General features: G+C 44.0%; 2 protein-coding genes across 3 annotated transcripts in view; both read left to right on the top strand.

Annotated features, from left to right (window-relative positions):
- Positions 1 to 26193, top strand: part of LOC136827739 (zinc finger protein 585A-like) — a 53947-nt gene that overhangs the window by 10632 nt on the left and 17122 nt on the right. The gene's annotated exons all lie outside the window — the stretch shown is intronic.
- Mpi (mannose phosphate isomerase) overlaps positions 3005 to 26193 on the top strand; it is a 148534-nt gene continuing 125345 nt past the window's right edge. The window contains exon 1 of one of the 2 annotated variants that reach the window (XM_067085512.1): positions 3005 to 3383. The gene's annotated coding sequence lies outside the window, so the exon portion shown is untranslated. The remainder of the gene's footprint in view (positions 3384 to 26193) is intronic. The other variant, XM_067085511.1, reaches the window with a different exon arrangement.

Below are 26193 nucleotides of genomic sequence, written 5' to 3' on the forward strand. Positions count from 1 at the left end.
GTGTAGGGAAATAAGTTTTCAATTTCCAATTTGAAACCTTATAAGGTAGATGAGGGAGACCTAGGAAGATTTTTATGGATGGCCGATGGACAGTTTTGGGAGGAGAGAAAATAACCAGTGAACTGATGCAGAAAGTAAGAAATTGAAATTAATAATAACAATAGTAATACAGTAATGAGAGCTATGTTATTTCAATTAAGAATATAAAAACCTTCCTTTGCCCAACACCCACATTATTTCATTATTGCCTGTCTATGCTCCATTCCTTATGTTAACCTATATAAGTAGCTTATCTCTGATGTTTTATATTCTAGTGACCATTATCCTATGACGACTTATTTAAAAACAAATAATTTCATCCCAAACTATACTGTAAAGCAAGTGGAATTGGAAAAAGACATTAATTACTAGACAAATTTCGCCATATGATCCCTCAAGAGACCACAGTGAAACCACCTAATATATCACAGATTTCATTACTGATGCCAAGGGTAAGTGTTTCTAAAAACCTTCACCTAATAAAAGAAAACAAGGTCCCATGGTGGTCAAAAGAATTACTGGGACTTATTCATCAAAAATGTAGAATCAACCATAGATTAGGTTAGGAAAATTAAGTCTTGATAATCTCTTAAAATCTCAAAGACGACAAAAATTCCAAAACTTACAATAATAATTGAATAATTGTATCAAAGGCACTGAAACCAATATACTATCAGTTATTAGTAAAATTTACGAAGGAAGATATTTAAAGAAAAATACCTTAATGGCAACAGTAGGCCTACATCTAAAACCTAATACATAAAGTTCGAGCATAAAACATATGACATAAATTAGGACAGCATAAGACCACCAAGACATGCTTTTACATATAGTGGACAAACTGTTCACGATTAATGTTTATCAGATATACAATACTCTCTTGAGTATCCTGATTATTAGAGCTAAGGCCTTGTTGATAGAGCAAACTCTAGATAAGGTCAAGTAAAATACTCTACGGGTATCAAACAGCAACTCTATTCCCTTACTACCCATCGCTTGTCAATCCTCCATACCTTGGAAACTTTTCCTGGCCTCCCACACTCCCCAAAACCCTTTCTCAGTCTCTTTATGAGTGTAAGCAGTGTGTGTGTATGAATTTTTATCACATCACCAGGACATTTTTTTATACAAACATTAAGCTACAAATCCAAATGGATATTAGATGACATTTGTAGCTTAACGTTTGTGTGTGTGTATATATATGTATATATATATATATATATATATATATATATATATATATATATATATATATATATATATATATATATATATATATATATATATATAAATTGTGTGCATGATGGACAGATCACAAACTGGGAATTAATAGTATTTAGATACTTGCAGCATGGATGGAATGAGAAGAAATAGCCAGAATGTTGATAATGGAAAATTTCCCATCAGCAGAAAGAATGGGCTTTCAATGAGCATATCAAGCCTGTAGCTACTATTTGTAGTTGAAACCAGGTCAGTGGCGAGGAAAGTGGAAGAGATTTTGTAAACGTGTGACCATAGAAGATTAAGGAACGGTTTGCAGTGGGAAAATGGTTAACGAATAAGGAATTGCTGTCGATATCTGGTATATATAGTATTTACAGTTTGAAAAAAAGAGTGTGATGGTTTGGGCCAGCGATGAGGTGGGATGAGGAACATTTCTGCAGAAAGGCATGTCTGAGATGAGTATAGAGATCTCATTTTATACATTTAATAACTTTATTAATAGAAAATGTGATATATAAACGTTTATGATGATGATCTACGGATGTTTGGACTCGTGTACTACAGCAGAAGTGGAGATGGAGATGGCTCTAAGTGTGCGTCCCTACTAAACGGTTTTCCAAGGTTCAGTTCTGTTAATAGTAGATGCCTCATCCTGTTGTCTCTGTGCTGTCTTTTGTCCCATGTATCCCCATTAGACAGACTATGGAAGGTTTAAATTATTGAATATTTCCTCCAGTGATATCTTTTTTTCTTTCTACTGCAATCCCTCTATATGTTTATGTTTTTATATTTCATTCTCTTTATCTCTCTTTCTCACCTTAAGAGTCCCTGCATATTACTTCTTGTTACCCCTTTTAACAGCCCCTACCCATCGTCGTAGCCGTTTCATATACCTGTTTTGGCAACCCATTCAAATTTTGATAATCCTTTATCTCCTTCTCAATTCTTCCATTTGGTGACCTGCTAATTGCACTCTTTGTGCCCAAGTTAGGATACTCATTCAGTTCTCCACTTGTTCTAAAAAAAAAACTACTTCGTTGTTGCTTCTTGGATCAGAAAAACTTCCGCTAGATTGTGCTGGCATAATACCAACTTACAATATTGTATTCTATTAACCTCCTTATTAGTTTTTTTGTGTCGATTCTTTACTATTGTATGTGCTTCCCATGCAATTTATTATTTAGTCTTTTTCATTAGCCCTCTACACCGTTTTTCTTTCTTTCATTCCAAGTCTTTCCGTTGAGCCAAGGTGATCTGTTCATAACTTCTACGTTTTCCCATCAACGGGCACATACTATATTATCAACTTTTTATTTACCTGACTGTAAACATTCATAAGAGAATAACTCTTTTATCACTAATGATATATCTTAGCTACTATGACTACCAGGAATACTTATATCCTTATTTATTTTTCGGGTACTGTAAAACTATGTTGCATTTTCTTGTCCCTAACTGAACATCCTGGCATATAAATGGTTTGTTAACACAGCAAACAACTTTACATAACTATATTTAGTTTTAAGTTCGTTTACAGTACAAGGCTTCCTATTCTTTTAACGTGCTTGTTTTCCCATTCTGTATGGGTTAAGCACGATGCCTTCTTTTGAAGGACTTTGATTTGGCTTTTGGGGTAGACTGTAGTCTCGATCGGCTACCCTGCCTGTCATCGCTTAGACCCCGGTTGCGCATGTATATGTATTGTACCATTCACCAGCGCCCTTTCTCCCAGCAGTGAGTTGCGTGCCAAACAACGCTATCATTCATGAGCATCTTGATAGGAAGAAGCAATGGTCAATGATTAAATTAGTCTGATATACAGTACTATTAAATAAAGTAAAGCTAAAGACAATAATGTGAAAAACAAGGGAATTGAGTATTAGCGTAAATAATGTAATGAACAGTATGAAAGAGAAGGGTATAAACCAGTAAAACTGTATGAAGCAGAAAGCTCTGCAGACTGCACCTCACGAGAAATAGTGTAAGTGTAGTGTAGTGTAGTGTAGTGTGCCCGGAACTGTGTTTGTGGCTGATTGATGAGAAAGGAGGATCCTTCATGGGTGTTTTGACGTCTCTTGGTGGTGTTCGTGATGGATGGCTAAATTCACGATTTGACAAATGTAAGTTTTATGTTTTATCAAAAATTATTTGCATTTTAGATGCAGTGCATTTATTTTGAAGCTACTGATGTTAATAGGTTGCTGTATGTTAGCTTCTTGTTATCCTATAATTGTTACCTGGTGTTTAAAGGCTAATTTGATAAATTTCTACAGAGCCAGATAGGCCTAGCCCAGACCTGTGAGACTGTTAAGCTAGTCATTGTTACCCATAATCAAGTTCGGGATGTAAATTTGATATACATAAATATATAAACCTTCGTCTGTTAGCTTATATGGATATACCGTGGTAGAACTTGGCGTAAGTTTAGCTCCGCGTCGAATGTTATCTTGGAAATTGACTCTTCCTTCCTATAGTATTTTTGTTTCTTATCAAGAATTTAATGTTACTTTTCTCGCTCGACTGTAATTAACCTGTAATTAACCCCAGACCTGATTATATTTTTACCATTGTGCCTGCGCAAGTATTATAGGGGAGCTTTTAGTAAAAAGTGGAGTTTCCTTCACGCGGGGTCTGGTGGTTGGAGCCCCCAACTAAGTAACACAGGGTTAGGTTAGGTTAGTATGGTTCCTGGGTAGTTTACAGTTATTTGGCCAGGCTACGCAACACCTTCTGCCCGGACTACAATCACTCCTCCAGGGTAAGTAGTTCCGCGACCAGATTTATGTTAGCTGGCTTTCTGGGGGTGTCCAGGCACCCCCCGGCCAGGTTAGGGCATGCTGCCTTATGTTAGGTTAGGTTGGTTACATCTGGTTAGGTCAGGACCTGGCACTATAGGAAAGGTTAGGCCTGTCAGAACCTACTGCCATCTGGTGGTGGGTACCGACTAGAAAACTGGCAGACGACAGCCTTGGCCAACTAAACTGTAGGCGCGCCTGGTTCCTTTTATAATAGATTTCCGGGTAGATTACAGTTTCGTATGCTGGGCCGCCTAACTCATTCTGCCGTGCCAAGATCCCTCCGCCAAGGTAAGTAGTTCCACCCAAACAGCTGACGACCAACGACCCGAAATGCCATGCAACCTTCCTCAGTCTCTTCCGGGTTCAAGAGTTGCTAACATGGCTACTTTCGTGTCTTCCGTGTCGTATCCGACCCACGTGGAATTTGCGGCTAAGAATCCAGTGACCCTTATGGATTTAGGCATTTTGTGTCACGAAGAGTGTTCATTGCTGGTTTACCTAATGAAAAGTGGCCTACTTGGCGATTTCACCAGGACTTGTGGCCTTTAAAGCTTTCCTCAAATTAATTAAACGTGCATATCCCTTAAATAGAGCCGTTTCAACACCCGCCAAAATGCGGATTTCTCAGACGATTCCGACTTCGGCCAGGTAAGGGCACGCTGTCCTATGTTAGGTTAGGTCGGTTTCGTTAGTTTAGGTCGCGACCTAGGTTTGTGGGGGGTCCAGGGGGGGCAAAGCCCCCCCGGCCAGGTAAGGGCACGCCGTCCTAGGTTCGGTTAGGTCGGTTTCATCAGGTTGGGTCGCCATCTTTTTGTATCCGTCCACCGATTCTCTAGCCGGTACCCACTGTCACCTGGTGGTGGGTCACGGCTAGGAAATCGGCAGATGAAACCCACAGCACACGAAACTGTAACCGCGCCAGATTTCCTTATCTAGCCAATCCCATCTTGACCATGTGGCTCCCTAATGTCTCGCGTATTTGCAGAACCACCCTATACAGTCTGTGTGGAGCTAAACTTAGAAATACTAGTAAAACTTTACAACAGTTATACAGCGTATTTCATGCTAGAAAATGCACGAAACATTTTATTTTGGTGTAATTACCGTAAACATGCAGTGAGTGAATATGCAAAAGCCCATAACAAACGGTAAGGGGGATGATGTTGGGAAACGAGGGTTATTGGGTGGGGGGAACTGACACAACAGAGGAATTCACAAAAATGGATGTTTTTGTGCCATGTTTGTAATCCACGCACTAAATGAATATGCATTACCTAATTAACAATAAACGGTAAGGGACACCCTGTTGGGAAACCGGGGTTTTTGGGTGGGGGGAACGAACACATAGGTATGCGGTGCCCTCAAATTTAGCAATGGTCCGTTTTACTGACCCTCTACTCTACATACACGAAGCTGACCCACTATTTTACGTACGTGAGGCTGACCCGCTACACTACATACATGAGGCTGACCCGCTACTCTGCACACAAAATGTTGTCCCGCCAGTCTACTTACAACACACTACAACATTCGGGTTCTAGGCTGCATAAGAAACAAAGGTTAGGCTACTCCCTACCTACATTAGAAATATTCTGGGTAAAATTATACTTTACACCCAGACGGCCACTCAGGCTACACACAATATTTCTCTTGCTTATTTTGATGGCCTCCAGCCAGCATAAAAAGTAATTTTTTCCAGTTAGTTTTCTTGTTTTCTGATGTTATTACCTTCGGCAAAAGTATCGTTTTCCAGTTGTCACTACCTCAACATAACCCAACAATATGGGTGATGCTACTTTTTTAATGGTCATTTTTTGAACATTTCTGCTTTCAGTTTTGGGATGGCGGAACAGCGCTTTGCGCCTTATCCGCATTTTGAAAGATTCTTGGCAAGCTCATATGTTCTTACAGGTGGTAATGTTGTGCTGCGCATGCTAGCCACACGGGTTACAGAAAACGAGCGATGTGAGGAAGGTAGTAACAGAAAACAAGGTTATGTAGCTCTATCGATAAACTGCATACTACACTCCATTCAACTGTTTACTCCGAACTTAGGGGTTAACAGTACGTTCGGACTTGATTGGCCTAGGCTACTTCTTACATATACATAAACAAACCCCCACAGCATACAGTTATTGTTCTGGCTGAGTTCATAGTCCAAACACGTGGGCTGTTCTTAGCCTGATTGGACGTCCGGACAGCGTCAGCGACCATGATTTCTGCTTGCCAACAAGAACACTTATCTAATATATGCTGCCTATTTGCTCTTAGCCTTGCTTAGGGACCATTTACCTTAGCCTACATACATCAGTGAACTTACCTTAATGTTGGGAGGTGTCAAATTCGTGTTCCGCTGGGGAAACAGGAGGTGGGTAGAGGGAGGCGACAGCACGCATGAGCATGTGAAACTGGGCTTCGTACAACAGGTATTTTCGGCAGAAAAGGTGATAGGCCAGGTATTTGTCCAAGGCTTCTTCCCTTCTGCCATATCGCGGTACATCAGCCCGAGAGTCCCTCCAGCAACATTCGATGTTCTGGGTTGATGCCCCAGTGCATGGATCCACGAAGTTGTGTGAATGGTTCACAGTTTTATGCATGTACCCTTCCAGCTGCAGTTGGGAGTATGCCTCCCAACAATCGCTTATTATCTTCATTCCCGGCAATGTCCACTTACGGATTTCAGCCACCAAAGTTTCCTTCATACATTTGGCTACCGGGACTTTAAATGTTTTTATTTATCTCGTTCAAACCCTCCGAACACCCACACTCCTTCAACATACCTCCCTTTACTATATATTTATTTTTCCAAATTTGGCCTCGTCTATTTCGACTGCTTTCCCCGGGCCACCTATTGGAGTTCTGGTACTTTCAATGTGGTGCAGTACAACTTCCCGGCAGAACAACCAAGGCAGAGATCCATTGCGTTCACGGGCAGAAATCAAATGGACGAATTCAGAGCAAGGCCGACAAACCAAGGCCTAGTGGGTATAATCCTAGACCTATGATTGGTTGGCCTGGATCCTATGATTGGTTGGCCTGGATCAAATCTAAATTGGAGAATATGATGGGTCAATTAGAAAAAACCTCGCATGTGCAGTAACCCAAACCTGGTCTGCTCATGTTTATAAGCCTTTGACCCAACCTTCGAAATGCCCCCAACCGTAATGACATACTGTGGCAACTGGAATAACTACTGGAGAGCAGCGTAGCATGTCACTGGTAACAACTACTTGGGACTTGAGAAAAATCACGATTTGTAACAAAATGCTGTGATAAGGAAACTGTCGTATTTCAGCCTGTTATGTGTCTTAACGGTCGTATTTTAGGATGGAGAATAAGTTTTCTTCTGTAATGTTCTGCATGTAACGAGCTATTTACCGAGATATAGGATACGCAACCTTTGTAAAGTTTTACCAAAACACCTATACCTTCAGTAAAGTCTGGCTCAATCATTGAAGCTTAGTACCTAGGTGATTGACCAATGGGAGCTGTGTGGTGGCTGGGGCTACCACTGTCTCAGCTTCCTGTCAACCCCACTTTTTTTTTTACTGTCGAAATGCAAACCATTACCTTTTATAGCTCGATAACAAGGTGGTTAACTAGTGGTGGGTGGGTGAGTCCCCCATTCACCTGCCAAAAGCTAACACTTTTCCTTCGGCCTTGATTGGGTGTGGACGTGTGTGTGTGTGTGCGCACCTTGCCTGACTTGGAGTTGAAGCTGTTTTTTATATATACAGTATGGTGTTTGTTAATTTTTGCAGTGGATAAAAACAAAGAGAGGTGACAGTTTTTATGTCCTTTTTGTTAGTAATCCAGTTTTGTTGTTCAGCAGGGGTAAATCTTGCAGCCATGATGCCCTGCAAGGAGTGTGCTGGCTGGTCTCTTTGGTAGAAGAGGTTTAGCAAGCAGTAGAGGAAGGCCAAAAGTCATTTGCTTGTGGCCTTTGGGGTGGGTTACTCATCCTTTGTTGCCACCAGGTCTTTTTGGTTGCTTACTCCTACACTGCCACCCTCTTTCCCCACCTCTGTTACTTGCTTTTCTCTTGCTCAGTCTTAGATAGTTACTATGGGTAAAGGTGGGTGACTAGCACATAGGCTACTTTCCAACAGTGGTGGCTCAAGTTTTTTTTGTCAAACTTTCCCCAGGTGAGATCAAAGTTTGAGCTCTCGACCTGCCAAAACCTACCCCTATATTGTCGGCAGCTTTGCTGGATTACTTCCAGGGGATGAGGTTTTCCCTTGGTATTCCGAGTGACCTGAGTTTATTTGCTTTTCTGAACCACATAGTTTTGGCTAAGAGGTCCCCCTGTTCCTGCTGAGAAGTTGTAGCCTGTGAAGTTACCTCCCAGTAATATCAAGCACATTCTATATTCTTTCGTCAAATCTGCTATAGTTGAGGAGAGGAAGGGTAATAAATGGAGTAAGGTGATCCATAAGTTAGTAAGAAAAGCAAGCATGTATCCTCCTCCTCTTCCTCCTCTCGTGGATTGAGTTGTTATTGCTTTAGAAATCCTCTCACAATAATTCCTGTCAAACTTTCAGTTGAGTGTGCTCTTAAACCAGTTTCTCTGTTCCTTTTAAGAGACAAGGACTGTCTTGAACTCTTACCTGTTCCGTCTTCAGGCTAGGTATGCAGGGAAGAGCTGGCATGACCTTCTTGCTCCCTGCTTGCAAGATCCATGCAAACAAAAGGTTTCCACGACAGGGTCTTACTGTGCAGTACTGCTGTGTATCATAACAACCTGCATGTGTGTGTGGTCGTGCTGACAATCAGGATATCCCTGGTTCACATAGACTCCTGGCATGTGTGTGCATGATAGCAGGTGTGAGTATTCACCCATAGTCTACAGTAATTTGGCTCCTGCTGATCATACAAAAATAGACTAGAAAATGACCTTGGTTTGGATTGTGCTTGATCTGTGGCTTTTTTGATAGCGTAGTCGCTTGTTTCATCCTCGAGTTACCTGCCATGGTCTACCAGAGCTTCATGGTGACCAAATTAATATCAAAGAATTCTCTTCTAGTTGGTCTTTTTGGCCAAGTATTGTGTCATAATGATTAACATTATAACACATGATGGAGTATATAATGGACTCAAAGATAGAGGGCTTTTTCCCTATCTTCAGCTAGCTGAACCAGTTTTTGTTCATGAGACTTACCTGTCAGATATATATATAGCTGTATTCTCCGAAGTCGGACAGAATTTCAAAATTCGCGGCTTTGCATGATGTTCCGGGCAGGTGGATTAGTACCCATTCCGCGCTGGAGCGGGTATCAGAACCCTTCATTTTCTTCAGATTTTCTCTGTCACGGACTGTCAGCACCTATTGTCAGTTCTCGCCATTGGATTTCGAAATTTGTTGTCACTTAAGTATTTTTGGTTGTTTTTTTGGTGATACGACTGGATCTGTGACTTGGCATACGCTCTTTGTGGACCGTTTTGATTTGCTTTTGGCTTTTCTTATAGTCAGATGTCTTACCTCTAGCTATAAAGAGTCTGGCAGGTGAATGTAAGGTGAGGCTATTGAAGACTTAGATAGTTCCTCATTTACTTTATGTATGATATGTAAGTGTTCAATGCTTTGATAAGGCGTGATAGGTTGAGAGATCTTCCTCACAGAGTGCATCCTTAGATGGACAGTCAAGTTTTCTCCTACTAGTAACCTACAGTAAATATTAGTACTAACCTGTATGTTGCAGGTAATACCTGGCTCGTGTTGGAATCATCGTGCTCTTGAGGGACTAAAATTAAGATACGAATTCAAGCGCCAAAGTGTTAGTGCTAGTGCCCCTAGTGTTGTGGAGAGCGTCAATTCGGCCCCTATAATGCCTCTAGTATGGACCTCTGTCGAACTCCCAGGACCGGGGGGGTATATTGAAGCCACATGAGGTTCACGGGGGCTTCCCGCGATCTAGATCCCGCCGGCCAGGTCTGATGGCGCTACCCAGGCTGCGGGGATCGTGCACCAGGCATCTGAAGGATTGCTACTCGTCCTCGACACGTCCTTATACCGGGGTTGAGCTCCAGACTGGACTCTCACCTCATAAGAAGCTTAGAGGAGAGGGCAGCTTCCGTCCTCTTCCTCTAGGCGTTGTGCTCTTCCCGAAAGTTGCTTGGATATTCCTCTGCAGAAGAAGATAAAATTGTTTTCGGGATGATGGCCTTCTCGACCTGTCGCGCTAAGGCAGAACAGAGCTTCTTCCTGTGAGAAGAAAGTGTCTGTCTCAGCTCCTTCTCTCAGGTTCAGCCCTTCTCCGAAGTTGCTTCTCCAACGCGTCAGATTTTGTTGGGTTTGCAACAACAGCTGGATGCTCTCATGAACCTTTCAAGATTCGAAACTGCCTGTTAAGAGGTACAGACCTTCACCTTCGTCTCCTGCTTCGTCTTCCTCGTCTGCTAGATGTTTTGGGGCTTCTTGTCTGTCGTCTAAGAGAGTGTTTAGTAGCTTCCCTAATCGTCTTCCCGATTTGGTGTTGGACTTTTCTCTTGAGCCAGCGCCAGAGGCCCCGCGTGTCTTGCTCTTGCGCGCTTCTCACGCTTCCTTGCGCCTCACCTTGGCCTTCGGTGCGCGCCTAGCCATGGCCTTCGGCGCACGCCAGCCATGTGCCAGCGCGCTACGCTGTGAATCTCTTCTCGTGTCTTGCCCCACGGGCCTCGCCCAGCGCCACGCCATGGCCGCTCATACGCCATGGCCTCAGCGCTCGCCTCGCCCATTATAGCTTCAGAGTCTTCTTGTGTTGCGCTGCTCCTGTTGTACATCTGTGCTAACCCGCTTCAACTTCTGATGTCCTTCATAATTGCCCACATTCTTCTGTCGTGGGAGTTCCCTTCAGTATCGTCGGAACTTCTTTCACACCTGCACTCAAGACCCGCCAGCTGGGGGGAAGAACATCCTCTTCGTCTCAGCCTTTGGATGAAGAAAGCATCTTTAAATCTTCTTCTTCCTCTGATTATCAGACTCTGGCTATTTTACTCCGAGATCTGTTTCCTGAGACTTTTCAACCTTCGGCTCTCTCTCCACCTTCGCGGTTGTCTTTGTCTTAAGCGGACTCTGTTTTCTCAGATGAAGTCTTTATCTACCAAAAGGCATTCAAGAAAGTCCAGGATTGGATGGCTGCCAGGAAAAATCAAGGAAAGACTTCTTTAACTGCCTCCTTCCGCGTTTGTCCGACAAAGCAGGCATTTGGTATGAGACGGGGGAGCACATTGATGCGCTTCCTTGACTTCCTGGGGACTTTGCAATCTAGTCGGCCTCTTGAAAGATCCACTTGTCTTCTTTTAGGTGTCTTGGATCTGGCTGATATGGACCACCATTTGAGGCCTCTTCAGACATGTGAGGGTGCTGCTTCTTGGACGCTGGTGTCTGGAAGTTTTGAACCACGAGGCTACTAATCCGGTTTCCATTAGTCTGGGAGCGTCAGGTGTACTGCGGTGCATGGACAAGGCCGTCAGAGATGGCTCTGAAGAACTTGCGTCTCAGTTTTCATCGGTTCTTTTGAAAAAAGAGAGCATTGTTTTGCTATTACTCGGTGAAGTCTGTTTTCACCAGCGCAGAAGGGGAGAGAGAGCTGCAGTTCGCTCAACTGAGCCATCTCTTCCCCAGACTTTGGTTAAGAGAATGTACTGCCAGCCTTCAAGAAAAGGCAGCAAGACCTTCTTTCCAGGTCTTCTAAACGTCCTTTGGCCCCCATCATACGTCCTCTTCTTTTCCTCAGTTGTGGCTAAGAAAAACCCCAGCCACTACAAACAGAAGGGGCTTCCATGGGAAGCTAACAGAGACCACTTTACAGAGGAAGTTTTCCCGAAAGAATGTCACTACCAAGAGAGGTAGCAAGTGACTCCTTTCATCTCCAGACACCACAAATAGCCAGGCTTCATTTGCACAAGCCTGGAGAGAGAGAGAGGGCAGGCGTTTGGTCCCTCCTACTGGTGAGAGAGATTTACTTGATTCCTTCCTGTCTCCTCCTCCTTTGGTACTTTGTTTCCCAATTGCCATCCTGTCAAACAGAAAATTTGATTTGACCTGCTCGGCCGAGCAGTGGAACAGGTCTTGGACTCTGATCCCAGGATTTTACCACAGATTGTTTCTAGTCCCAAACTTTCAAGTGAGCTGGAGACCTGTCTTGAGGCGTCCAACAGGCTGAACAACTTGGTCCGGAAGGAAGAGTTCAAGATGGAGACCTCTCCAGTCAATACTAGGGACGCCATCGAGTTGGATGGTATCTTTGGATCTCCAAGATATATCTTCACACCCCGAATTCATCCACATTGATGAAGTATCTCCAGGTTGTCTTGGGGACTAGGCGTTTCCAGTTCGACTCTCTGCTTTGGACTCTGCACAGCGGCCATACCCGCGTTGAAAGCACGCTTCGTCCGATCATGAAGTTAATAACGTTAGGTTTGGTCAATTGCCCGGATGGAGTGACGCCTAGGAACACAGATGCTGTTAGCGTCACATTTTGCTCGAGGGTGTTACTTCTCATGAAGAGCGTTGCGATGCAGTTGCTCTGTCGCCACGTCAGGATCTCTCTACTTGGGCGACTGGTTGATTCGAGCATAAATGTCGAAGCAAAATATCTGGAGAGGACCTTCAATTGACTCTACCTTTCGTGAAGTCTAGGACTTCTGGTCAATGTGGAAAAGTCGCCAGCTGATCCTCACTGTCCATTGTGTCTGAAATTCAGATGTATTCAGCGGCTTTATAGTGCTCTCCGTTTCAAGAACGGCAACTTCTATGTACGAAAAGTCTCGGCCTTCTTGGGGAAGGAAACATGCTCGGTGAGGGAATGAATGAGTCTGCTGGGGACCATTTCCTCGCTGGAGAAGTTTGTTTCCCTGGGGAGTCTGCATCTCAGGCCTCTTCAGTTCTTTCTGTTGGAGAACTGGCAAAGCAAGGAAGACTTGAAGAGGAATTGAGAATTCTTCCTTCTAAAGAGGGATCTGTAGTGGTGGCTCGATCCATGAGAATTGCAGAAAGGGATCTCCTCAAGCTTCTGAGAACCCGACCCTGAGTATTTGTTTTTTTTTCCGATGGAGTCGTCAACAGGTTGAGGGGGCAACACTGGGGAGAGGAAGTGTTAGGAACCTGGAGAGGGAGGAACAGGTGTCACGGATCAACATCAAAAGATTTGGTGATCTTTTAGCTCTCCAGTTCTTGAGGTCCAAGTTTGCAATAAATTGTAGTTCAAAGTAAACTTCCGGACAACACTCTGACATTGGATTACCTCAAGAGACAGGGTAGAACACACTCTTGTTCCTGTTCAGCCTTGCAGAGATTATTCTTTGAGCCTATACCATGACATTTGATTCTCACAGAGTTTTGTTGGGGGTCGAAATTGTTAGAACAGACCTGTCAGTCGGCGACATCATCTCCTGCCGAAGGAATGGACCCTTCATCAGGAGGTTTGCCAGATTTTGGAAACTTTGGGGTCGCCATCTTGTGGATCTTTCAGCCTCAGAACAGCGAGGCTCCTCTATACTGCTCACCTGCTTGCTGACGACCCGGGGCAGTTGCGATAGATGCTCTTCTCTGGGATTGGACGGGAATAGATGTTTACCTTTCCCCGTTCAGAATTCTGGGAGAGTATGCATGAGTTCGCGGCCTCTGAGGACTGAGGATGAGCTCTCATCCCACGTTTTGGCCTTGAACCCTTTGGTTCTCGGCGGAGTTTCTCTTCTGGTTGTTAGCGTTCGAGAACCCTTCCTATGAAACAGACCTGCTCATACACAACCTCCATAAAGATTATCATCAAAACCTCCCGCTCTGAACCTGACTGCATTCAGACTATCAAAGATTGGTCAGGCGAGGGGTTTCACTCTAGCCAGATGGCCGCAGCCATCGCTAGAGCCAAGTTGCTTATCCCTAACAGGATTATATCTAGCAGTGAGCAACCGTCAAGGTTGATTGTAGAAAAGAAGGGCTTTCTCTTCCCTTTCCTATCACTGTGAGCCAGATTGTGGATTTTCTCCTTTGTAGAAAAAACTCAGTATAGCAGTTCCGACTATCAAGTGTTAGCGCCGGAGCATGCTTTGCTGTTTTTCGACACAGAGGATTAGATTTGTCTGACAGTAAGGACCTCCACGATCTTACGAGCTCTTTCAAGGCGTCCAAGGTTCCTCAGCTAATTCCTGCTGCTTGGAACTTGGACGTAGTGCTCAAGTTTTTGAAGTTTAGTCCTTTTGAGCCTCTCCACTCTGCATCTCAGGATGTTACTCGAAAAAACAGCATTCCTCACGGCTCTGGCGATGGCGAAGAGTGGCGAAGTTCAGGCAGTCATAATGGGCTTCAGGAACCGATGCTGTTTACTCTTTAAGCCTAAGTTCAGCAGCTAGAATGAAAGGCCTTCTAACCCCCTTAACCTAGACACTTTGAAATTAAAGGTTTAGCAGACCTTATTGGACAGGAACACAGGGAGTTCTATGTCAGTTAGAGCCTCTCAAAGTACTACATCAAGGAGCAGGACACTCGGTCCTCGGATAATTTATGGTGTTCTGTGAGCGTAGTTAACCTATGTGTCGAGAAGATACAGGGCATTCTTCATTGAGAGCGTCGTGAGGCGCACACTCTAGTTGTGACTCCAACTTCAGAAGTTGTTGAGAGTTAGCAGCTCGAGGTGAGGCAGTTACTACCTCATAGGCGTTCCAGAAAAATATGGTACTCAGTGACATTCTCAGTGCCACATTTTTGCGAAAAACAATTCGGTGTTGCCTCACACTCTTGGCGAGATGTTTGGTGGCATACGGTACTTTTAGCTGGGACTGTATTGCTGCTTCAGCAACCTTGGGGACAGGGGTAACTCTGATCTATCCCTTTTTAATTGTGTTTTTTTTTATGGTTGTTGGGTGGAAGCTACTGGGACGTTGATCTTTGATCCTTTGCAAACTAACGCTTTAGGTGTTGGTTGGTGGTTAGTAATGTCTTTTTGTCCTCTTTGTATGGTCTCTGTGATCTAGTCACATTGTGGTCACGCCCCTGACAGATCATCTAGAAGTACTCCAGCTATGGGTTCACTCTCGCTGGGGTCTCTAGTAAAGCAGCGAACTAAATTGACAGTAACCACTCAGTCAGCTACGCTTCATCAAGATAAGGAACCAAAAAATAATTTTACCAATAAATTGGTTTTTTTCCTAATTCTTGGCTGTCTCTACCCCCTCCAAAAGAAGGTATTCAGCTATATATATCAGCAGGTAAGTCTCATGAACAAATGATATTTTAATGATAAAATAATTTGTTCATGCCTGCGAATATCAATGTGCCCTCCTTCCTCACCAGGAGTCAGTGGCGTTAGAAAATCTGAATAGAAAATAGAATGGTTCCTGATACCCGCCTCCCAGCGGCGGAATGAGTACTAACCACCTGCCCGGCCACTCGTGTGCATGATTTGAAATTCTGTCGGGACTTTGGAGAATACAGCTATATATATATCTGCCAGGTAAGTATGAACAAACTTTATTTTATCATTAAAATTATCATTTTCAATGTCAAAAGAACCTGCAAGAAAGAGAAGTGACTATTGCGCTTGTGCTTCTGCCCTCTTGTTTACAACTGGGCTGTTAAAGACCAAGGAGCCAACTCTCTTTTGGTCTATAGTGAACAGTTTATGTTGTTACCAGCACTCCGAAATGTTCTCCTTTTTTCTCCAATTTCATTATTGAGGATCATGGAAACATCAAAAATAGCAAGATAAGTATTTAATATTCAGTTCCAGTTAAAAGTTTTAGTTTTAAACTTTTGAAATTGATAATTTGTTTGTGAAAGCCAGAATTTGCCTTGTTGATTGCTACCTAGTTTTGTAAAGCAAAAACTGTTTTAAGTTCTAACTAAATGTTTTAACTAAAAGAAATGTTCCACAACTTATCTATAATATAGAAAATCCTTTCAGACTATACGATGTCTACAATAATCTAGGCAGTAAGTGAGAATAATTTAGACTAGATTAATAGTGGATGATGTCTGTATCCTTAAGTGGTCTAGCTTAGATCAAGGACCCTAGGATCAGATAATAACAATATTTGGGCAAAATAAATTGATAGCCTAACAATAAGGCTACATAGTAGTATAATTTTTTCCTTTTATATAAGCCTGTGTGCTTAAGCATGAGCTAAATAATCCAGGACTAGCTTAGGCATTACCTTATATCAAGTTAAGTGATAACTTTTTACGAAACATCCCATTTTTATATATGCAACTTACCCAGTAATTACATTAGCTGGAGTTTCTTTTGCCTCGGCAGCTTAAATTAAAAATAGCGGGTTAGCGCTTCAGCATAGTGCAGGTGACTGGTCTCACCCACTAGTGAGTGTATCAGGAACTATTCGGCAAACATTCATCATTACGTTTCTGCTGATGCTCGAGTCAACACAGAGCATTTTTTGTCAGCTTTCTTCTTAAATTTGCCGGTCAGAGACCGGATTTTGGTGATGTTTTATCGCTGATTTTGGGAGCCTTCAAGCTTACAGCATTCAGGACAGTTTTTGATTGTTTTGTTTAATTTGTCATGTTTCACAGCAGTAGTGAACTGATAATCAATTGTTTAACTACCGGCAGTGTAGTTTAACCGACAATTTTGCCTTTACTGGTGAATGTAAACATTGTGTTCGTTGCCGAACCAGTAACATGATTTTGTTTCTTATCTGCAAGTCTCAGTCTTAATTAGAATGTGAGACTTGTATGTATGATGATACTGTGTGTACTTCGTCTTGGTCTTTGAAAGTTATTTTCCTTTTCTGAATAGCGTATAATGTGTTTGCTACTGAACTGAATTTCCTTTGTAAAGAAACTTACAGTTTTGCGTTCGCTGCCTCTTCTTTATCGTAAAATGTTAATGTTGTGTTATCTGCCCAACCAATATTTTCGTTTTTGAAAGGCATAACTGTAAATCTCAAATGTGTGACAGGAATTGAGATATATAGATATGATGGTATTCTGTGTACTTCATCTTGGTCCATAAAGGTTAACTTTCCTTTTCTGAATAGTGTAATAAACGTAACCTTGTATTCGCTCCAGACTGATTTTTTGAGAATGAAATGCACCAGCGAGTCACAAATAATGTTTGATGAGTATTGAGATATGTATGTTAAAGGAATTGAGATATCAGTATAATGGTACTCTGTGTACTTCATAAATTTGTTCTTAAAAAATTAATTGAACATATTATTACACTTTCCTTTGCAGAGAACTGAAAAGTGTAAGGGCAGGAATACAGTGGGAGAGAATTGTGCTCATTGTTTTGGTTATAACGCGCTTTCGAAGGATGACAGGAACCGTGAAGAGTTACACATTTTTTAGCTCCTTCTACAAGTGCCCAGTAACGCTCTCCTGCTCGAGCTACTGGCTCGACGGCTGCCAACTGCAGAACGCTCAGAGCCTGCTCGAGCTACTAACTCGGCGGCCGCCAACTGCAGAATGCCCAGCGCCTGCTCGAGCTACTGGCTCGAAGGCCGCCAACTGCAGAACGCTCGGCGCCAGCTTTTGGGCGCTCCGGGCTCATTCTCTGGCACCTCAGCGTTTGTTCTCGGGAGCTCAGCACCAGTTACTGGTACCTTGGCGCCATCTAAGTCATTTCTCTCCCACTGCTAACCTTCCTGCCCATTTTATCCACTTGCTCCCATGCCTGGCTCCCTCGCTTTCTTCTTATGCCATTGCCAGTCTTGTTTTTGGTTAACAGATGTTAACCTTGTGGTAGTGAAGTATTGTGCAGTGGAGGAGGTGTCTACTCATCCCTCAGTTCTCCTAGACAAAGGTCCCTGTCATACTCCCATACACCGGGAGGAGACATACTGGAAGTCCAAGGGAGGTCAGGGGGTTACACATGGGTATTCGCCCCTCAGTTGAGCCTGTTGCCGGTCCCATTTATCAACAGACAGCCTGGAAAGGTGTCTTTCTGGATGTGTAATGGAGGGGGCGGCTGCTCATCCCACTGATTCTCCTAGGCGCAGGTCACTGCCATACTCCCCTCTACCTGGGAGGAGGCATACTGGTAGCCCAAGGGAGGTCAATGGGGTCTGCCCACGGGCAGTCGTCTCCTGAGTCCAACCTGTTGCGACTAGAGACAGCCACTGGAAAGATCTCTCGGAAGTGCATCAGCTGATTCTCCTAGGCACAGGTCGCTGCCATACTCCCCTCTACCTGGGAGGAGGCATACCCATAGCCCAAGGGAGGTCAGTGGGGTCTGCCCATGGGCAGTTGTCTCCCCAGTCCAACCTGTTGCATCCCAGGTTGCAACTAGGGACAGCCACTGGAAAGGCGTCTCGGAAGTGCATCTGCTTTTGTTAAGTTCTGAAGAGGCGTTGCCTCCTAAGAGCTGTCTTCGTCATTTCACAGAGGATTCTTGCCCGCTCAGAGACACTTCTCGGGTAAAGATCAGTCCCCACATCTCCCTTACAAGAGAATGAGGGAGCCCTCCTTCAATCCTCAACCTTTGTGCAGCAAGTGGGACAGTCCGGAGCATTTTTTCTCCTCCCCTCAGCGCCAGGAGCAAGGTTCTAGCTCTCTACACCGCTCAGGCGAGCAGCTCCAGGTTTCGCTTAAGCACCCTGTTTCCTCGGAACATCCGTTTGAGTGGGATGTCATGTTGAGCGCCTTGAAGCAGACAAGCATCCTGTAGCAGCCAGGCGGCCTTCATCTTTTACAGAAACCTGCAGCGCAGACTGCGCCTGGATCAGATTAGATGACATCTCCGATTTCTTCTGTTGAGGAAGAGGAGGAGCAGGATACATTTTCTATGCCGTATGCGGCACTCCTTAAGTACCTTCTTCAGCAGTTTCCCGATTTTTTCACTCCGTCCTCCCCTTCTTCTCCAGGCTCGTCTTACATGATGAGCTATCAGCCTGTGGATTTGACTAGTCTTCCTAAGATGGTTCTTTCTGAATCTTCGAAGAAAGCTCTTCGCCAAGTAGAGGAATGGCTTTCTGACAAGAGGGATCAAGGAAGGGCCTGTTTTAGTGTTCCCCCCTCTCATCTGGCACGTACGCGGTACTTGTTGTATGCAATGGGAGAAGCTCCTTCCCGGGGAGTGCCTGCCTCCTCCCAGGGGGACTTTTCTGCGCTCATTGACTTGGGACGGAGATCGGCTTTCACATCGGCGAAAACGTTCTTTTCAGCTCAGGAGATGGATCACCTGTTGAAGAGTACTTTTAAGGCCTTTGAGGTGTTGAGTTTTCTTGACTGGTGTATGGGAGCATTCGCCAAGAAGATTCAAGAATCTCCTTCCTTGTGTGCTGAAGCCGCAGACCTGGAGAATTTTCTCTCTTGCGCAGATAGAGCAGTCAGAGATGGATCGCATGAAGTAGCTGCCCTGTATGCCATGGGTGTCCTGAAGAAGCACGAACTGTGGGTCTCATTTACAGCGAAGGGTGTTTTGACCCCACAGAAATCGGCCCTCCTGTTTTCCCCCCTCTGGATCAACAGCATTTGTTTCCTCAAGATCTTCCTCTCACAAGTGAGGATTTAGTCCTTCATGCTCCTGTGGGAGTCAGGCTTCATCTCTTTAGGGAGAGATGGAGCAAGAGAGGAGCGGATCAGTGAGTAGTCAAAGTTTTAAAAGAGGGATACTCTATTCCCTTCAAGGAGAATCCGCCATTGACCGACACTCCTGTTGTATTGACAGCTTACTCCATCGGCTAGGAGACGTATTCTGCCTTGTCGAAGTCGAAGGAAGTGTCCTCTCCTCTGAACAAAAAGGCAATAGAATTAGTGAAAAATGCAGATATCCCTGGACATGCAGGATACTTATTTCCATATTCCGGCTTGCTCGGATTCGAGGAAATGCCTGCGTTTCATTTTCAAAGACCAGATCTTTCAAATTCAAGCTCTTTGTTTCAGTCTCTCGACGGCCCTGCAAGTCTTCACTCGAGTGATGGCTCCTTTGGCGGGAGTGAAGATCTCGCTATATGTGGACAATTGGCTAACTCGATCACCCACGAAGAGTCAATGCATGAAGATCTTACAAAAAACTCTTCTCTTGACCCAGGAGTTAGGACTAACAATGAACTCCGAGAAGTCACAAATGACTCCCACTGAGAAGATTCTTTATTTGGGAGTTCTGATAGACTCTGAGTTTTTGGCTTCTCCGTCACTCAGAAGAGTGGATGACTGTCTGAGGAAGGTAGACCTCTTCTTATTGCTTCGTTCTTGCTCCGCCACCCAGTAGATGAGTCTCTTGGGGATGTTGGCTTCTCTGGAGCAATTCATAAGACTAGGGAGACTTCACATGAGACCTCACCAGTTTTGTATAAGATTTTGCTGGGATCGGAAAGTTCATCAGGACAGCCATGTCTTTCCGATAACCTCAGAAATAAAGGAGGATCTGGGGTGGTGGAGGTCTGCAGAAAGACTTTTGGAAGGGAAGTCACTTGCTCCGGTGAGCCCCGACCTAGACTTCGTTTCCGACGCGTCGGATGTAGTTTGGGAAGCACTCCTGGGGAATCTGGAAGTCTCAGGGAAGTGGTCTTCAGAGGAGAAAGAGATGCATATCAACATAATGGAGCTAAAGGCGATACATCTAGGTCTACAACATTTTGCGATGCAGGTACACAACAAGACAATAGTGGTACATGCAGACAATACTATGGCCCGAGTTGTTTTTTTTCCTCACCTGACTTTCACCTCACCTAGCACCAGCTACAGCCAGGTGCCTGCTTTACCCCGAGCTTCTATGAGCGCCCACCAGCTCCTGACCAATTAGTTAGCTGATGACCAGCTCTGCTGGCCCCACCCACAGCCTGGCACCAGCTCAGTACACCTGGCGCCAGCTTCCGGTGGTCTAACGCCAACTCTCCTGCATCCTTGGCTCTGGAGAAGAGTTGGAAGCTCGTTTTATGTTGGAGTTTTACAGTATGACCTGAGCAGAATTGGAAGCATAGGAGGTTTTTCATGACCTTTAATGTTCTAGCACCCTCCGTCTAAGAATGTATGGTCCTCTCTTGTGGATGGACTTGCTTTTTTCTGATGCCACTCTTAGTTTCTGGAGAGCTATTGGCCTACTTTTAGTGGAAGCTAGACACATCAGTACAACCTCCCCTCGTAGCTTTCAGGCACTGTGTGCCTCCGTCGTCCAGTCTGTAATCAACCTTTTCCAAGACACTCTGACAAGTAGGAAAGCATTTTGCTCCTTTTTAGGGAGGCTAAGAATGTCAGAACAGCTTCTACCTCCTTAGCTTTCAGACACTGTATGCCCCTGACGCCTATTCAACAATTGTCCTTTGGGGAAGTGTAATCGATCTTCACTACTCACCTTTCGAAGAAAGTTTAAACAGTGTTAAATTCTTGCAGTACCTTGCGATCATTATTAGTAACTGGCATGGCATCGTAGAAGGAAGCATAGGATTCTCTCCTACTATCTATTCACCTTGTAGTAAGGTGCTGAGGCTTGTGAGAGCCGGAGGTTACAATTTACCTGAAGCACCCATCATTGTCAGTGAATGGGTCATGGTCTGTATTTCAATGCAAGTGACAATTATATCTGGTTGTTTTTATTGGTACTGCACCCAGGGCAAGGGCAGTTATGCATGCTTTGTCATTCATTGGTGTACCTTTGTCGCAAAACTTAATGTTATACTTCGTCAGCCATCGGAGTACTCCTTTGCTGCTAAGTGTCCCACTAGTAGAAGCGCTCCTGGCTTTACTGCCAAGCTGCTACAGGATAAGTTGAGCAACAACCAGAGGCAGTTCTATACTGCAGGCTCTCTTAACTAACAAGGAACTACAAGCATTGTATCCAGTGCTGGCAACTTATCTATTATCTCAAATCATTACATGAATTTTATGGTTGGGATCAGAATTTGTCCATGATTCCCCACCACCTGTTAATGTGGAATCAGCTAATGTAATTACCAGGTAAGTTGCATATATAAAAATAACTTTTGTATAATAAAATGAAGTTTCTTTTATATGCTTACCCTGTAATTACGGACGGAGCCCACCCTCCTCCCCCGCATGGACATAAAGCGTAAACGTAATGACGAATGTTTGCCGAGTAGTTCCTGATACACTTATTAGTGTGCGAGACCAGTCACCTGCACTAAGCTGAAGCGCTAACCCGTGAATTTTTTAATTTAAGCTGCCGAGGCAAGAGAAACTTTAGCTAATATAATTACTGGGTAAGTATATATAAAAATATTTTATTACAAAAATGTCATTTTTGGACTAAATTGTTAGCCTGGACCATGTAGTCTAGGACCAGATGAAATAGTGGTCTGTGCTGGATGAGATGGTAACCCAGCCTTAAGGCTACATACTAAGGTAATTGTGTTTTATATAACCCATACCCTTAAGTGTGAATTAAATAATCCGGATTAGGAAATAGCCTAGATTAGAATAAGTTATAGCCTGGCTATAAGGTTACACATTAGTGAGTCATTGTTTTACATAGTAGACCAAATAGCCTAGAATTGGATATAAACAAGAACCTGGGTTAGACAAAAAATAGTGGGCTAACTACAAGTTACATATTAGTAAGTTTCTGTTTTTAAATAGCCTATACATTTAAGAGTGATGATATATAATAATCTGGATTAGGCAATACCCTATAATAGGCTACGAAAGAACAAATACTGTAAACCTAGGATTATATATAAACAGTATCCTAGGCTCAGTAAAATAACCTAGTTGTTTTGTGACTCATTAGCACATCTGTAAGGCTACATACTAGTGGGGTCTTATGTAGCCTATATCCTTAAAGATGATGTAAACCTAGGACAGGCATTATCCTAACCAGATTAAGTAGGAACCCCTTTTCAGGAATATTGTACTATTAGCCTAAAACAGCAATGGCCGAATATCAGATAAAAGGGCTGTCTCGGCCACATAAAACAGAAAACCAGATTATAAAGGGATTTTGACAAAGGAAAAATCTATTTCTGAGGGAGGCCCCGTGTCACCCGGTGAAATTCCATACTAACACGAATTTCTAGGTATAAAAATTGCTAAATATATCAGAGAAAAAAGCTTTCAGGAATGCTGGAGTTACTACCCCCAGATCGAGCGTCTTCTATATTGAAGACGTCGGTATAACCAAGGGTGAGTGAAAGAATCACAACCACAGAGCCACACTCGATAGACATCCCTATGTCAAAACCCCCGGGGAAGAGCGGGGAGCCGTACCAGCTCCCATGCTCACCCGCCCGCCAAGCGGCGACTCCAGCACCATCTGAACTCATTCCAGACTAGCACCACCCCCAGGCTTGGCATGTGCAAGTAGGGGGGGTAAACCTGCTCCTGGGAGGGTCACCGGGTGACACAGGGCCTCCCTCAGAAATAGATTTTTCCTTTGTCAAAATCCCTTTTCTGAGCTCGGCCCCTTGTCACCCGGTGAAATAGTGACAGAGAATCATGCTAAGACTGCAAAGCTACAAAGAAAACAAAAGGTGATTAGAACAAAAACACACGCTATGAAAAATAGATTTAATTATGATATCTCATCAGGAAAAATAGATTTAATAACAGGTAAGTATGGGTGGAACAACACACACCCAACAATATAAAGACACAATGAAGAATATGTAAACTTAAGTCTAAGAGCAATACACAATGACAAAAATACAATACAATTGGGGTGAAATGAAAGACATCCACAACATAATGGTATAAACAGGTAAATACAAACTTAAATCTAAGAACAATGAGATATATACAAAATCAGAAATTGAGGTACATGAAGCAAAATAAAAACCGCTCCAGTACTTCTATCTTAATCTAAATTCACAGCATATCAAAATCCAATCACCAAGACAAACAATACCCAGGGTAATTCTAGCATCGATTATGAGGAGCAAGGCAGTGAGGCATGATTGATCCAGAAAGGCAGGCAGAGAAATAAATGAGGCAGGCGGGCGGGGAGAAGGAAAAGGATTAAGGACAATTAAGGTGGGGAATGACACTCCCCACAGCCACTGTAGAAAATTTCAGGGCTTCAGTGATTTTTAAATAGTGGCGTTTAAACACTAGAGGTGATTTCCATCCCTTATACTTGGTAAGTTCAGCAAAATCCATATTATGAAAATAATTAGTAGAGGTAGCTACCGACGGATATCATGAACCTTTGGGACTGAATCCGGGTTGGCTTGTTTAATAAAATACAGAATTTGCTGTCTTATAGCGTTCAACAAAAGAGTTCCACCTTTTTCCCTGATAAAAAGAGGACCCGACTTACACTGTGGAGTTCTTCATTTTTAGCTAGGAACCTATGATCAGGGGAAAGGAGGACTTCTCCGGATGGGAGGAAATCAACATGATCATCACCTCTAGCGAGAGCCGATAGCTCTGAAATTCTGGCACCTGAAGCCAAGCTAATCAGAAACAAGGTTTTCCTTAACATATCCAGATAAGAGCATTGTGAGTTATCAGTATCAACGGCTAATTTCAGAACATCGTTGAGGAACCAGATAACAGAATGTGGGCGTGTTACCGGCCTCAAACGGGCGCATGCTCTAGGGATGGAGGAAAAGTATGAATCTGTAAGGTCGATTTTGAAACCATACAAAAATACCTTCTTTAAGGCTGATTTAGCTGTAGTAATAGTGGCGGGGCAAAGGCCTTTTTCAAACAATGATCTAAAGAAAGTAACCGCTAGGTTAGTAGTCATAGTTTGAGCTTCAGATGCCTTCAAAAAGGATGCTAATTTTTTTGACTGCTGAATCATACTGTCTGAGAGTAGAATCTCTCTTATCAGATTCTAGAAACAGAGTGTTGACGGGTCAATATTTGCTCCCTTTTTGCAGCAAACTTTATAAAGTCCATAAAACCAGGGCATTCTGAATTCTTAAGGAAGCTGACACAGTCTTGGTTTGTACTACTTGGGTCAGTCTGGGTTTGGGTATCTGATGACACCGCAACTTGAGCTCCTGGAGCAGAGGGAACCAGTTGCTCTTCGGCCAATAGGGAGCTACCAGAGCTAGTTGGCCCTTGAATGACCTGAGTTTGTGCAGTACTTTCAACAACATGTTTATTGGGGAAATAAGTAGATCCTCTCCCAATTGTTCCAGTCTATGGTCATCGCATCCGTGGCAAAGGCCTGGGGTCCAGGTTGGGAGCCACATAACAGGGAAGCTTGTGATTGCTCTCCGTGAGCGAACAGATCCACTTGGAGTCCCGGAACCCGGCAAATCCAATTGAATGATTCCCCGTCTAGAGACCACTCCATCTCCAACGGAGTAGTCCTGGACAGGGAGTCCGCCACCTCGTTCCGCACTCCCGCTAGGTGGGTGGCTGACAGATGCCAGCCGTGCTTGTTCGCCAGGGAGAAGATAGCTACCATCACCTGGTTTACACGACCTGATTTGGAGCCGCCCCTGTTGATGCAATGAACTACCACGGCGCTGTCCAACACCAGCCTGATGTGAATCTGGCCGGCGGGGCGGAGTTTCTTGAGAGTTAGAAACACTGCCATAGCTTCCAAGGTGTTTATATGAAACTGTTGAAACATTGTAGACCATGTCCCTTGAACTTTTTGGTTTGGTGAGTACCCTCCGCAGCCGCTTAATGAAGCGTCTGTGTGGATTACCAAGGCCGGAGGGGAAAATTGGAGTGGGACTGACCCGACAAGGCCACTGGCTGTGGACCATGGTTGAAGCCTTGTCTTCAAGATTTGTGGGGATTGAAGAGACTCTGTCTCTAAGCCTGACATTGGCTCGTCTCCGCCACACTCTGTTTATATCTTTTAACTTCGCTTTTAAGAGCAGGTCCGTCACTGAGGCAAACTGAAGGGAGCTGAGAATTCTCTCTTGAGACCGGCGGGATGCTGCTTTGTCCTTCAAAAATTTTCTGGTAGCGGCGGCTATTTCCTTCCGCTTGGACGGTGGAAGGGATAGCCTGTATGAGGACAGGTCCCACTGGAGACCCAGCCACTGAAACCGGGACTCGGAGTCAGGCGGGACTTCTCCTGTTCAACCGAAAGCCCTAACGACTCAGGAACTTGATCACTATGGCTGTAGCCTTCCGGCACTCCTGTACTGTTGGAGCCCAGATTATCCAATCGTCCAGGTAAGCTGCCAGAGAGATCCCCCGGGACCGTAGTTGCTGAACGACTGTTTCCGCCAGTTTCGTAAAAATCCTGGGGGCTATATTGAGTCCGAAAGTCATGACCCTGAAGGAGTAGGCTTGTTTCCCGAGTCTGAAACCCAGGAAGGGAGAGAA

Source organism: Macrobrachium rosenbergii, chromosome 42, assembly GCF_040412425.1.
Source record: "Macrobrachium rosenbergii isolate ZJJX-2024 chromosome 42, ASM4041242v1, whole genome shotgun sequence".
In the NCBI taxonomy this organism is placed as follows: Eukaryota; Metazoa; Arthropoda; class Malacostraca; order Decapoda; family Palaemonidae; genus Macrobrachium; species Macrobrachium rosenbergii.